Source organism: Phocoena phocoena, chromosome 5 (genome assembly GCF_963924675.1).
Source record: "Phocoena phocoena chromosome 5, mPhoPho1.1, whole genome shotgun sequence".
NCBI lineage: Eukaryota > Metazoa > Chordata > Mammalia > Artiodactyla > Phocoenidae > Phocoena > Phocoena phocoena.
This window is the reverse complement of record NC_089223.1, coordinates 132,912,365-132,925,536: the sequence shown is the minus strand read 5'-3', so window position 1 is coordinate 132,925,536 and position 13,172 is coordinate 132,912,365.

The window sequence follows — 13,172 nt, the reverse complement described above, 5'->3', positions numbered from 1 at the left end:
CTCGCGAGAAAACGTGCCTGCGCCGGCGAGAACCAGTGAGGAAAGTGCGAGTTCGCTGGCGGGAGCCGGCGTGCCCGAGAAAGAGAGAGAGGCGGAGAGAGAGACTGTCAATTAAAGATGCCCCACCGACTGTAAGTTATATCCTAAATTCAGAAATTTTAAAACCTGAGAGGAAAAAAGTGCAGCATAGAATCAAAAGTGACTAAACATCTCTTCCTCCTTCGTATCTTAGGTAAAAGGCCATTTTCTCACAGACTCTTTGCCTGGTTTTATGAGGTTGATGAAGTCACCTCTTTATGCCTTGTAGTTCTCCCTGTTTCTTTTTCCCAGAGCACTAGTAATACTTTGTAATCATATGGCAAGGTATTTCATTGACGCGTCCCTCTTCCTCACTACACCCCGAAGCTCCACAAGGGCAGAGAACGTATCTGCTCCGTTTCACACATTATCTCCACACTTACTCGAGGATCTGGTATAGTGGTATCCAGTAAATACTGTTACATTAATACACAGACATATTCTTCATTAATTATTGCAATTTCCAATTCAGTAATTCAATATTCTTGAAGTTTTGTTTACTCATTTATAAAATAGAAAATTGAGTTCAATCGGTGCTAAGACTGTCAACGGAAAGGACCATGTACTATAAGGAGGCAAAAAGGCAGTTTATTGGGAGTCTTTGAATTGCAATTCGGGGAGCTCAGGTTCAGGAGGAACCCATAGTAGTGTCCTACCAGAGGAAAACAGGTAGGGGTTTTTATGGGAAAAAGTGGGAAGTTAATGCAGGCTTACCTAAGTTGTTTACCAAGAATTCGGATTGGAGGGTAAAATTGTTCTGTACATATGATTGGGTTATAGACTGCATCTCATTCATTGCTACGGAAAAGTATGTTTTCTTTAGTGCAGGAAAACTTCAGTTCTCAGCATTATTCTTTCCTTTTGGCAACTCGGCAACTATTCAGTATTTTTAATTTAGAGTGCTCAGCAAAAGTCCAGCATGAGCAGCAAACCTGGAGGTCCTCAGTCATTCCTGACATAGTTCTTTTCACAAGACTCTAGATTTCCAGCTACAGAGAGGGGATGAGACAAAGGTATAAACAGATGATTTCATTTTCAAATGCACTATTACATTAGAAAAGAAAAACCATCAGTATTTCTTTTTTGTAAAGTATACAACATCCATATAATTCCATAAACAAGGCTAAGCAATTTGTTTTCCTTTTGTTTTTTTATCTTTAAAAACCTCTTTTATTATTATTATTATTTTTTAAACATCTTTATTGGAGTATAATTGCTTTACAACGTTGTGTTAGTTTCTGCTGTATAACAAAGTGAATCAGCTATATGTATACATGTATCCCCATATTTCCTCCCTTTTGCGTCTCCCTCCCACCCTCCCTATCCCACCCCTCTAGGTGGTCACAAAGCACCAAGCTGATCTCCCTGTGCTATGCGGCTGCTTCCCACTAGCTAAATGTTTTACATTGGGTAGTGTATATAAGTCCATGCCACTCTCTCAATTCATCCCAGCTTACCCTTCTCACTCCCTGAGTCCTCAAGTCCATTCTTTATGTTTGCATCTTTACTCCTGTCCTGCCCCTAGGTTCTTCAGAACCGTTTTTTTGGTTTTGTTTTTAGATTCCATATGTATGTGTTAGCATACTATTGTTTTTCTCTTTCTGACTTATTTCACTCTGTATGACAGTCTCTAGGTCCATCCACCTCACTACAGATAACTCAGTTTTATTCCTTTTTATGGCTGAGTAATATTCCATTGTATACATGTGCCACATCTTCTTTATCCATACCTCTGTCGATGGGCATTTAGGTTGCTTCCATGTCCCGGCTATTGTAAATAGAGCTGCAATGAACATTGTGGTACATGACACTTTTTGAATTATGGTTTTCTCAGGGTATATGCCCAGTAGTGGGATTGCTGGGTCATATGATAGTTCTATTTTTAGTTTTTTAAGGAACCTCCATACTATTCTCCATAATGGCTGTATCAATTTACATTCCCACCAACAGTGCATGAGGGTTCCCTTTTCTCCACACCCTCTCCAGCATTTATTGTTTGCAGATTTTTGATGATGGCCATTCTGACCAGTGTGAGGTGATACCTCATTTTAGTTTTGATTTGCATTTCTCTAATGATTAGTGATGTTGAGCATCCTTTCATGTGTTTGTTGGCAATCTGTATATCTTCTTTGGAGAAATGTCTGTTTAGGTCTTCTGCCCATTTTTGGATTGGGTTGTTTGTTTTTTTGATATTGAGCTGCATGAGCTGCTTGGAAATTTTGGAGATTAATCCTTTGTCAGTTGCTTCATTTTTCAAATATTTTCTCCCATTCTGAGGGTTGTCTTTTCGTCTTGTTTATGATTGCCTTTGCTGTGCAAAATCTTTTAAGTTTCATTAGCTCCCATTTGTTTATTTCTGTTTTTATTTCTGTTTATCTAGGAGGTGGATCAAAAAGGATCTTGCTGTGATTTATGTCATAGAGTGTTCTGCCTATGTTTTCCTCTAAGAGTTTTTATAGTATCTGGCCTTACATTTAGGTCTTTAATGCATTTTGAGTTTATTTTTGTGTGTGGTGTTAGGTATAGAATTTTATTCTTTTACATGTAGCTGTCCAGTTTTCCCAACACCACTTATTGAAGAGGCTGTCTTTTCTCCATTGTATATTCTTGCCTCCTTTATCAAAAATAAGGTGACCATGTGTGCGTGGGTTTATCTCAGGGCTTTCTACCCTGTTCCGTTTATCTATATTTATCTTTTTGTGCCAGTACCATACTGTCTTGATTACTGTAGCTTTGTAGTATAGTCTGAAGTCCGGGAGCCCGATTCCTCCAGCTCCATTTTTCCTTCTCAACATTGCTTTGGCTATTTGGGTTCTTTTGTGTTTCCATACAAAATGTGAAATTTTTTGTTGTAGTTCTGTGAAAAATGCCACTGGTAGCTTGATAGGGATTGCACTGAATCTGTAGATTGCTTTGGGTAGTATAGTCATTTTCACAATGTTGATTCATCCAATCCAAGAAGATGGTATATCTTTCCATCTGTTTGTATCATGTTTAATTTCTTCCATTAGTGTCTTATAGTTTTCTGCATACAGGTCTTTTGTCTCCTTAGGTAGGTTTGTTCCTAGGTAGTTTATTCTTCTTGTTGCAGTGGTAAATGGGAGTGTTTCATTCATTTCTCTTTCAGATTTTTCATCATCAGTGTATGGGAATGCAAGAGATTTCTGTGCCTTAATTTTGTATCCTGCTACTTTACCAAATTCATTGATTAGCTCTAGTAGTTTTCTGGTAGCATCTTTAGGATTCTCTATGTATAGTATTATGTCATCTGCAAACAGTGACAGCTTTACTTCTTCTTTTCCGATTTGGCTTCCTTTTATTTCTTTTTCTTTTCTGATTGCTATGGCTAGAACTTCCAAATCTATGTTGAATAATAGTGGTGAGAGTGGACAACCTTGTCTTATTCCTGGTCTTAGAGGAAATGGTTTCAGTTTTGCACCATTGAGAACGATGTTGGCTGTGGGTTTGTCATATATGGCCTTTATTGTGTTGCGGTAACTTCCCTCTGTGCCTACTTTCTGGAGGGTTTTTATCATAAATGGGTATTGAATTTTGTCAAAAGGTTTTTCTGCATCTTTTGAGTTGATCATATGGTTTTTCTCCTTCAATTTGTTAATATGGTTTATCACATTGATTTGCGTATATTGAAGAAGCCTTGCATTCCTGGGATAAACTCCACTTGATCATAGTGTATGATCCTTTTAATGTGCTGTTGGATTCTGTTTGCTCGTATTTTGTTGAGGATTTTTGCATCTATGTTCATCAGTGATATTGGCCTGTAGTTTTCTTCCTTTGTGACATCTTTGTCTGGTTTTGGTATCAGGGTGATGGTGGCCTTGTAGAATGAGTTTGGGAGTGTTCCTCCCTCTGCTATATTTTGGAAGAGTTTGAGAAGGATAGGTGTTAGCTCTTCTCTAAATGTTTGATGGAATTTGCCTGTGAAGCCATCTGGTCCTGGGCTTTTGTTTGTTGGAAGATTTTTAATCACAGTCTCAAGTTCAGTGCTTGTGATTGGTCTGTTTATATTTTCTATTTCTTACTGGATCAGTCTTGGAGGGTTGTCTTTTCTAAGAATTTATCCATTTCTTCCAGGTTGTCCTTTTTACTGGCATATAGTTGCTTGTAGTAATCTCTCATGATCGTTTGTATTTCTGCAGTGTCAGTTGTTACTTCTCCTTTTTCCTTTCTAATTCTATTGATTTGAGTCTTCTCCCTTTTTTTGTTGATGAGTCTGGCTAATGGTTTATCAATTTTGTTTATCTTCTCAAAGAACTAGCTTTTAGTTTTATTGATCTTTGCTATTGTTTCCTTCATTTCTTTTTCATTTATTTCTGATCTGATCTTTATGATTTCTTTCCTTCTGCTAACTTTGGGGTTTTTTTGTTCTTGTTTCTCTAATTGCTTTAGGTGTAAGGTTAGGTTGTTTATTCGAGATGTTTCCTGTTTCTTAAGGTAGGATTGTATTGCTATAAACTTCCCTCTTAGATCTGCTTTTGCTGCATCCCATAGGTTTTGGGTCGTCATGTTTTCATTGTCATTTGTTTCTAGGTATTTTTTGATTTCCTCTTTGATATCTTAAGTGATCTCCTGGTTACTTAGTAGTGCATTGTTTAGCCTCCATGTGTTAGTATTTTTTACTGATATTTTCCTGTAATTGATATCTAGTCTCATAGCATTGTAGTCAGAAAAGATACGTGATATGATTTCAATTTTCTTAAATTTACCAAGGCTTGATTTGTGACCCAAGATATGATCTATCCTGGAGAATGTTCCATGAGCACTTGAAAAGAAAGTATATTCTGTTGTTTTTGGATGGAATGTCCTATGAATGTCAATTAAGTCCATCTTGTTTAATATATCATTTAAAGCTTGTGTTTCCTTATTTATTTTCATTCTGGGTGATCTGTCCATTGGCGAAAGTGATGTGTTAAAGTCCCCTACTATGATTATTTTGCTGTCAATTTCCCCTTTTATGGTTGTTACCATTTGCCTTATGTATTGAGGTGCTCCTTTGTTGGGTGCATAAATATTTACAATTGTTATATCTTTTTCTTTGATTGATCCCTTGATCGTTATGTAGTGTCTTTCTTTGTCTCTTGTAATAGTCTTTATTTTAAAGTCCATTTTGTCTGATATGAGAATTGCTACTCCAGCTTTCTTTTGGTTTCCATTTGCATGGAATATCTTTTTCCATCCCCTTACTTTCTGTCTGTATGTGTCTCTACGTCTGAAGTGGCTCTCTTGTAGACAGCACATATACGGTTCTTGTTTTTGTATCCTTTCAGCCAATCTATGTCTTTTGGTTGGAGCATTTAATCCATTTGCATTTAAGGTAGTTATCTATATGTATGTTCCTATTACCATTTTCTTAATTGTTTTGGGTTTGTTATGGTAGGTCTTTTCCTTCTCCTGTGTTTCCTGCCTAGAGAATTTCCTTTAGCATTTGTAGTAAAGCTGGTTTGGTGGTGCTGAATTCTCTTAGCTTTTGCTTATGTGTAAAGATTTTAATTTCTCCTTCATATCTGCATGAGATACTTGCTGTGTAGAGTAATACTAGTTGTAGTTTTTTCCCTTTCATCACTTGAAATATGTCCTGCTGCTCCCTTCTGTCTTGCAGAGTTTCTGTTGAAAGATCAGCTGTTAAACTTAAGGGGATTCCCTTGTATATTGATTGTTGTTTTTTCCTTTTAATATTTTTTCTTTGTGTTTAATTTTTGATAGTTTGACGAATATGTGTCTTGGTGTGTTTCTCCTTAGATTTATCCTGTATGGGACCCTCTGGGCTTCCTGGACTTGATTGACTATTTCCTTTAGCATATTAGGGAAGTTTTCAACTATAATCTCTTCAAATATTTTCTCAGTCTCTTTCTTTTTCTCTTCTTCTTCTGGGACCCCTATAATTCAAATGTCAGTGCATTTAATGTTGTCCCAGAGGTCCCTGAGACTGTCCTCAATTCTTCTCATTCTTTTCTCTTTATTCTGCTCTACAGTAGTTTTTTCCACTATTTTATCTTCCAGGTCACTTATTTGTTCTTCTGCCTCAGTTAGTCTGCTATTGATTCCTTGTAGGGAATTTTTAATTTCATTAATTTTATTGTTCATCATTGTTTGCTGTTTAGTTCTTCTAGGTCCTTTTTAAACATTTCTTGTGTTTTCTCCATTCTATTTCCAAGATTTTTGATCATCTTTATTATCATTACTCTGAATTCTTTTTCAGGTAGACTGCCTATTTCCTCTTCATTTGTTTCGTCTGGTGGGTTTTTACCTTGCTTCTTCATCTGCTTTGTGTTTCTCTGTCTTCACATTTTGCTTAACTTACTGTGTTTGGGGTCTCCTTTTCGCAGGCTGGAGGTTCGTATTCCCCGTTGTTTTTGGTGTCTGCCCCCAGTTGCTAAGGTTGGTTCAGTGGTTTGTGTAGGCTTCCTGGTGGAGGTGACTGGTGCCTGTGTTCTGGTGGATGAGGCTGGATCTTGTCTTTCTGGTGGGCGGGACTGTTCCGGTGGTGTGTTTTGGGGTGTCTGTGACCTTATGGTTTTAGGCAGCCTCTCTGCTAATGGGTGGGGTTGCAACTCCTGTCTTGCTAGTTGTTTGTTAGGGTGTCCAGCACTGTAGCTTGCTGTTCGTTGAGCGGAGCTGGGTTTTAGCGTTGAGATGGAGATCTCTGGGAGAGCCTTCGCTCTTTGATATTACCTGGAGCCGGGAGGTCTCTGATGGACCAGTGTCCTGAACCCAGCCCTCCCACCTCAAGAGGCACAGGCCTGACCCCCGGCTGGAGCACCAAGACCCTGTCAGCCACACGGCTCAGAAGAAAAGGGAGAAAAAAAGAAAGAAAGAATAAAGTAAAATAAAGTTATTAAAATAAAAAATAAAAAAAGTTATTAAAAGTAAAAAAAAATTAAAGTGTAATAAAAAAGAAAGAAAAGAGAGGAACCAAACCATAAAACAAATCCACCAATGATAACAAGTGGTAAAAACTATACTAAAAAAACCCCCCAAAAAACGGACAGACCGAACCTTAGGAAAAATGGTAAAATCAAAGCTATACAGACAAAAATCACACAAAGTCCACCCCTTCAAGTTTGGGATGATTCATTGTCTATTCAGGTATTCCACAGATGCAGGGTACATCAAGTTGCTTGTGGAGATTTAATCCGCTGCTCCTGAGGCTGCTGGGAGAGATTTCCCTTTCTCTTCTTTGTTCGCACAGCTCCTGGGGTTCAGCTTTGGATTTGGCCCTGCCTCTGCATGTCGGTTGCCTGAGGGTATCTGTTCTTCACTCAGACAGGACGGGGATATAGTAACAGCTGATTAGGGGGCTCTGGCTCACTCATGCTGCGGGGAGGGAGGGGTATGGAATGCAGGTTGAGCCTGCGGCGGCAGAGGCCAGCGTGACACTGCAACAACCTGAGGCGCACCGTGTGTTCTCCTGGGGAAGTTGTCCCTGGATTACTGGACCCTGGCAGTGGCGGGCTGCACAGGCTCCCAGGAGGGGAGGTGTGGATAGTGACCTGTGCTCGCACACAGGCTTCTTGGTAGCGGCAGCAGCAGCCTTAGTGTCTCATGCCCATCTCTGGGGTCCGCGTTGTTAGCCGCGGCTCGCGCCTGTCTCTGGAGCTCATTTATGTGGTGCTCTGGATCCCCTCTCCTCATGCGCCCTGAAACAATGGTTTCTTGCCTCTTAGTTAGGTCCAGACTTTTCCCCAGACTCCCTCCCTGCTAGCTGTGGCGCACTAACCCCCTGCAGGCTGTGTTCACGCCGCCTACCCCAGTCCTCTCCCTGCGATCCGACCAAAGCCTGAGCCTCAGCTGCCAGTCCCTGCCCGCCCCGGCGGGTGAGCAGACAAGCCTCTCGGGCTGGTGAGTGCCGGTCGGCACCGATCCTCTGTGCGGGAATCTCTCTGCTTTGCCCTCTGCACCCCGTTGCTGTGCTCTCCTCTGTGGCCCCAAAGCTTCCCCCGCTCTGCCACCCGCAGTCTTCGCCCGCGAAGGGGCTTCCTAGTGTGTGGAAACCTCTCCCCCTTCACAGCTCCCTCCCACTGGTGCAGGTCCTGTCCCTATTCTTTTGTCTCTGTTTATTCTTTTTTTCTTTTGCCCTACCCAGGTACGTGGGGAGTTTCTTGCCTTTTGGGAGGTCTGAGGTCTTCTGCCAGCATTCAGTAGGTGTTCTGTAGGAGTTGTTCCACATGTAGGTGTATTTCTGATGTATTTGTGGGGTGGAAGGTGATCTCCATGTCTTACTCCTCCCCCATCTTGAAGGTCTTCCTGTTTTCCTTTTGAAAAGTAACCCATCCCCATACTGAGACACGGTCAAACTGGCCAGGATGTCTCTGGTTAAGTTGGTCTAACTTCCTAGGAGCCTTCAGTCTCTAAGTATCTCTGGAAGGAGGCCATGGTTCCTGCTGTTTTTATAACCACCTAGAAGTTAAGAGAATACTAAGACATAAAAGAGATATCACCCCCAGTACCCAATAAATATTTGATTTGATAGGATCTACCAGTAAGGAAAAACTTGTACAAACAGAGTAATTTTGAATTTTATTAGTTATTGATCTACAGTTATAACATATTTCAGAAACCCTCTTATATATTGAGGTCAATACAAATTAATTTCAGTGTAGTTATTAAAAATAGCTTCATGACACAAATTTATAGTCAAATTTATGACTGGTGGAGTAAAAATAAATTATGTACCATGGTTAAAATCTGATGTGCTTGACATGCCCCCAATAAAAGAGAATGTTATAAATCATATTCAATATAAAATATTAATCAGTAAATGGCATGTCTGCATTTTTTTATAGGAAAGGAAGCTAAAATTATAGTAAAAGCCTGGGTGGAGATGTGGGCATTTTCAAATTAAGTATAGGATATTCTTCAAACAACTTGTAGTATGTTTAAGCAATTTTAAATCGTTGTTATATTATTGCATATTTTAGAATAAAGATTGATAGGGCATAATTTAGTCTTATATGTAGAAATAACTTGAGGGAAATGGAAAAATTTACTGGTTTATGTGGGCAATGTAAATAGTCTAACTGGGTAATTCAGGCCAGATTACTTCATATTTAAATAAATATCAATTTAGATTCTTCCATCCCTCATAGTCCATTATTTCTTCTTTACTTTTAGTTATACAAATAGATTGCCACTGGTCTGCAATCTGCATCCCTAGTCTATCCTTATAAGGATACATTGAGTCCAGTTGCATGCAGGCAGCCTTAAAGAAGGTTGCCCTTGAGTCTCTTTACTTCTGCTGACTGGAAAATTAATGGTCTATACCTCCTAAGGATAATCTGAGAATTAAATAAGATAATTTATGTGTAACAGAATAAAACCAGTTATTGTTAGTTATTAAATTATTATTATGCACATAAAAGTTATGGATGTTTTTGGTCTTATGAAACATTGTTAAAAAATATTGTTAAATTGGCAACTTCAAGGAGAGTATAAATGGATTGAGGCCAGAATCTCCTATGCATTGCAAAATGTGTTCCCAAATCTGACTCTCTCTTGATAGCCAAAAGAAAATAAGAAAGTATGACTATTAACATAATTTTCTGTGTCCATGAGAAAATGATATGTGCTAAGTAGAGACAAAAATTTTAAATACCTATATTTTAAAGGAATTTCTTTCATGGACTTTTAATAAATGCATAGCAAACTCTACATCTGTGTCTATTCTTCTGTCAGTATAATTTGAGGTGAAATTTCAAAGCTTAATGAGGTGAAATCAGTTCTGTAAAAGTTAGTGACAATACAGTGCACAGGCAGGAAAGCAGAGTGTGTAAAGGATAGTGACCTAGTTTTGAATCCAGGTTTGGCTTCATCTGTGGATCCCCAGGCAAGTTACTTATTTCAAGCAAGTATAAAGCCTTGGACTGTCTTGAAGACTGATTATTCAGATTCATTCAGTGTCCAAGAAAACTTTTAAAATGGATTGAGATTATTTACATTAATTATTTATACCATCATCATAGCCAAGTTTTCCAGAAGAGTCACCAGAATAAATTCCTCTTCATAATGGTAAAGCAGGTTTTTTACAACTGGAAGAGTCTTCTGCCTAAATAATAGACCCTCTTGGGAACTGGGGACTTAGAAGGCCTGAAGATGCTGGATTTCCCAATTTGTATGGTTGTCTTAGTAGTTTTACACTTATTTTTTCACTTAAGAAAGTTTATCTTTGTCAGTTGACATCTTTCCATCGATCTTTTCATCACCCTCAAAGATTGGTGTCTGAATATGGATTAGCACAAAGACCTAGAACCTAAATATTAGGTTGATTTGGAGGAATTAGGAAAAACAACAAAAAAATCTTTGGGCAAGAAAATGATACTAGAAGGCTAGGGTTGCACCCAGACCATTCTGAGCAAATACCCTATATATATTTATCAGTGATAAAGGATTGTTTCAGTAGGATATGACCATTATATCCCAAGATTTGAGAAAGTTTATCATGCTGGATTAAAAATAAATTATAGTTCAAAATGGTAAAGTGTATATTATTCCTTTAGATTCTGCGGTTCATTGGCTTTAACCAAAGGAGTAGAGATGCCTGAGAATTTCCAACAGAGACTGAAACTAAGAAGCCCTAAATCAGAAATCTATAGGTATGTAAAACAAGAACTAAAACTGTGGATCCGTATGTTTTTGTGACTAAATATTTGGGGTGTTAATGTTAGAAATGTTGGTGTTCAGAGGACTCCTTCAACCCCATCCTCTCTGAAATAGAAGTTTATCATAAGTAAAAACATACAAGAGCTGAGAAGTTCTTTGACTTTAACCAAGTTGAAGCTCTCTGAAAAAGGGAAAACAAAGAGAGAACCAGACTACAGAGTCAGGAAAAGAAAATTTCAAGTATGGGATGAGTAGTTAATCTGTTGTTACAGGCTTTTTTTGGAATGACGTGCACATATGGAGCTTTATGACTTAAGAAACTAATTACTACAGACATACATGCACACATGCATACACACGACACATTTTTTACTTTTTAAAAACTATCTTCAGAATACAGGATGTCAGAAATGATTTCGTATTTGGACCATGTCTCTTCCAGTGCAGAGTTAGAAGTACTTAGGTGACATAGCATTTTCATTGCTAAAATGTATATAATATACATTATATAATGTATACGTTATATAATATATTATATTTTACCCCCACCTTTCTCTTTGAATGATATAAGTGAATGCATGCTACATGGCCAGTTAAGGAGATTCTGAGAGTGTCTGTTTGCCTAACATGTTAAAGCAGTGTCACTATTACCAGAGTGATTCATGATGTATACTAAGTGATGTGTAGTACTAAATTGGTCTAAATATATGGTGATCGGAGAGTTAAATAACTTCTGTCCTTCAAGCATGGTTGTGTTTAGGGCAAGATATTTTGCTGCACTGGAGCCAAAAGAGATAAGTGGGAGAGTCTGGAAATATGCCCAGCTTCTCCAATCCCAGGGTCCTTGGGAAAATAACTCTTTTTCTTTTCTCATCCTCCTGAGGTGTTTTTCTGACCATGGTTTTTACCAAACTTTCTGAGGAAGTGAAAGCATTTGGCAAGGATATGGATGTTGGTGCCCAACCACTGTCCCCTCCCTCCGAACTACTTTTATTTCTTCATTTTTTAGGTATAATGTATGTAGGAGGTAAAGTTATATTGAAAAAAATTTTTAACAAAAGTAAATTACTATATTGGAAAGAAAGTTATTTAAGATATAGTTATCAAAATATTAAACTGTTAGGAGCTCTGACATCAGTACTGTTGGCCAGGAGCAGCAAGTGAAGCGGATAGTAAAAAATCTGAGTAAGGATTGGAGCAGTTTCTGTAAGGAGTTTGGAAGTCACCACTCTGTCCTAAGAAAAAGTAAAAATCTGAACAGACTGAAAAATCAACAGCTCTTTTTGTATCCAAAAGAGAGGGGAGATCACAGATCAAATTGCTCTCCCCACGGTTGGAGAGAAAAGACAGGTGAATACAGAGAGTAATGGCTTACCAGAGCAGAGGCATACAAGCAGAATCCACTGTAGGATCCAGTGGTGGGGAAGGAAGACCTGAACTGTGAATGACAAATTGTTGGAGAACCAGTATGGACAAATTTGAGAATTAACAACTCCAGAGAAAGCCAGGGAGTTTCTTTCTCATACAGAGGCCCCTCCAGTATTTTGGGATTTACCTCCAGGAGCTCTACCAGCCTCCCACGTTACTTCTCAGAGAAAAATATCCTCAAGCTTTTGGCACGGAGAAAGGGGATGAGGAACCCATTTAAAAATAGTCCAGAGTACTCTGTTCTTGTTACCAATGCCTGCCTTCAGGGGAAGCTAGTTAACCTGAGCCTAACTTGCTGGTGTATTATCAAAGCCTAAGTGATCTGGGGGAGGGAAGAAATATCCAACTCCAGTCAATAACATTGATAAGCTCTAGCCAGGCTAACTATGGAAAAAAGAAAAAAGATGCAAATTACTAATATGAGAAGTGAGAAAGAGGTGACAGCACTACAGATCCCAAAGACATGGAAAGTATAATAAAGGATTTACTATGAATAAATCTGTGCCTACAAATTTGATAACTTAGATGAAATGGACCAATTCGTTGAAAGACATAATTTGCCAAAACTTATACAAGAATAGACAATCTGAATATGTGTATATCTATTAAACTGAATCAATAAATAATAACCTTGCAAAATCTTTTTTGATCTTTTTCACTAAGATCCGTTATAAAGCAAGGATGTTTTCTCTCACCATTCCTTTTCAAAATTGTACTAGAAGTACTAGCTAATGCAATAGTAAATGTGCTAGAAGAAAGCAAGAATTCAGTGTAAAAAATAAAATAGTAAGTATACTAGGATAAAATATGTGCAAATTCTTTTACAAGCTTAGAGTATGGAAGCTTTTTTCAAATACGATTCAATATTCAGAATCCATAAAGGGAAATATTGATAAATTTGACTATGCCAAGGTCAAATACTTCTGCATGGCAAAATAAAGGAAAAAAAACACTCTAAGTGAACTGTAGAAACAAGTGACGAACTAGGAAAAATTATTTTCAACTCATCTATCAGAAGCAGGTCTAATCTTATTAATTATGTAAATATCTCA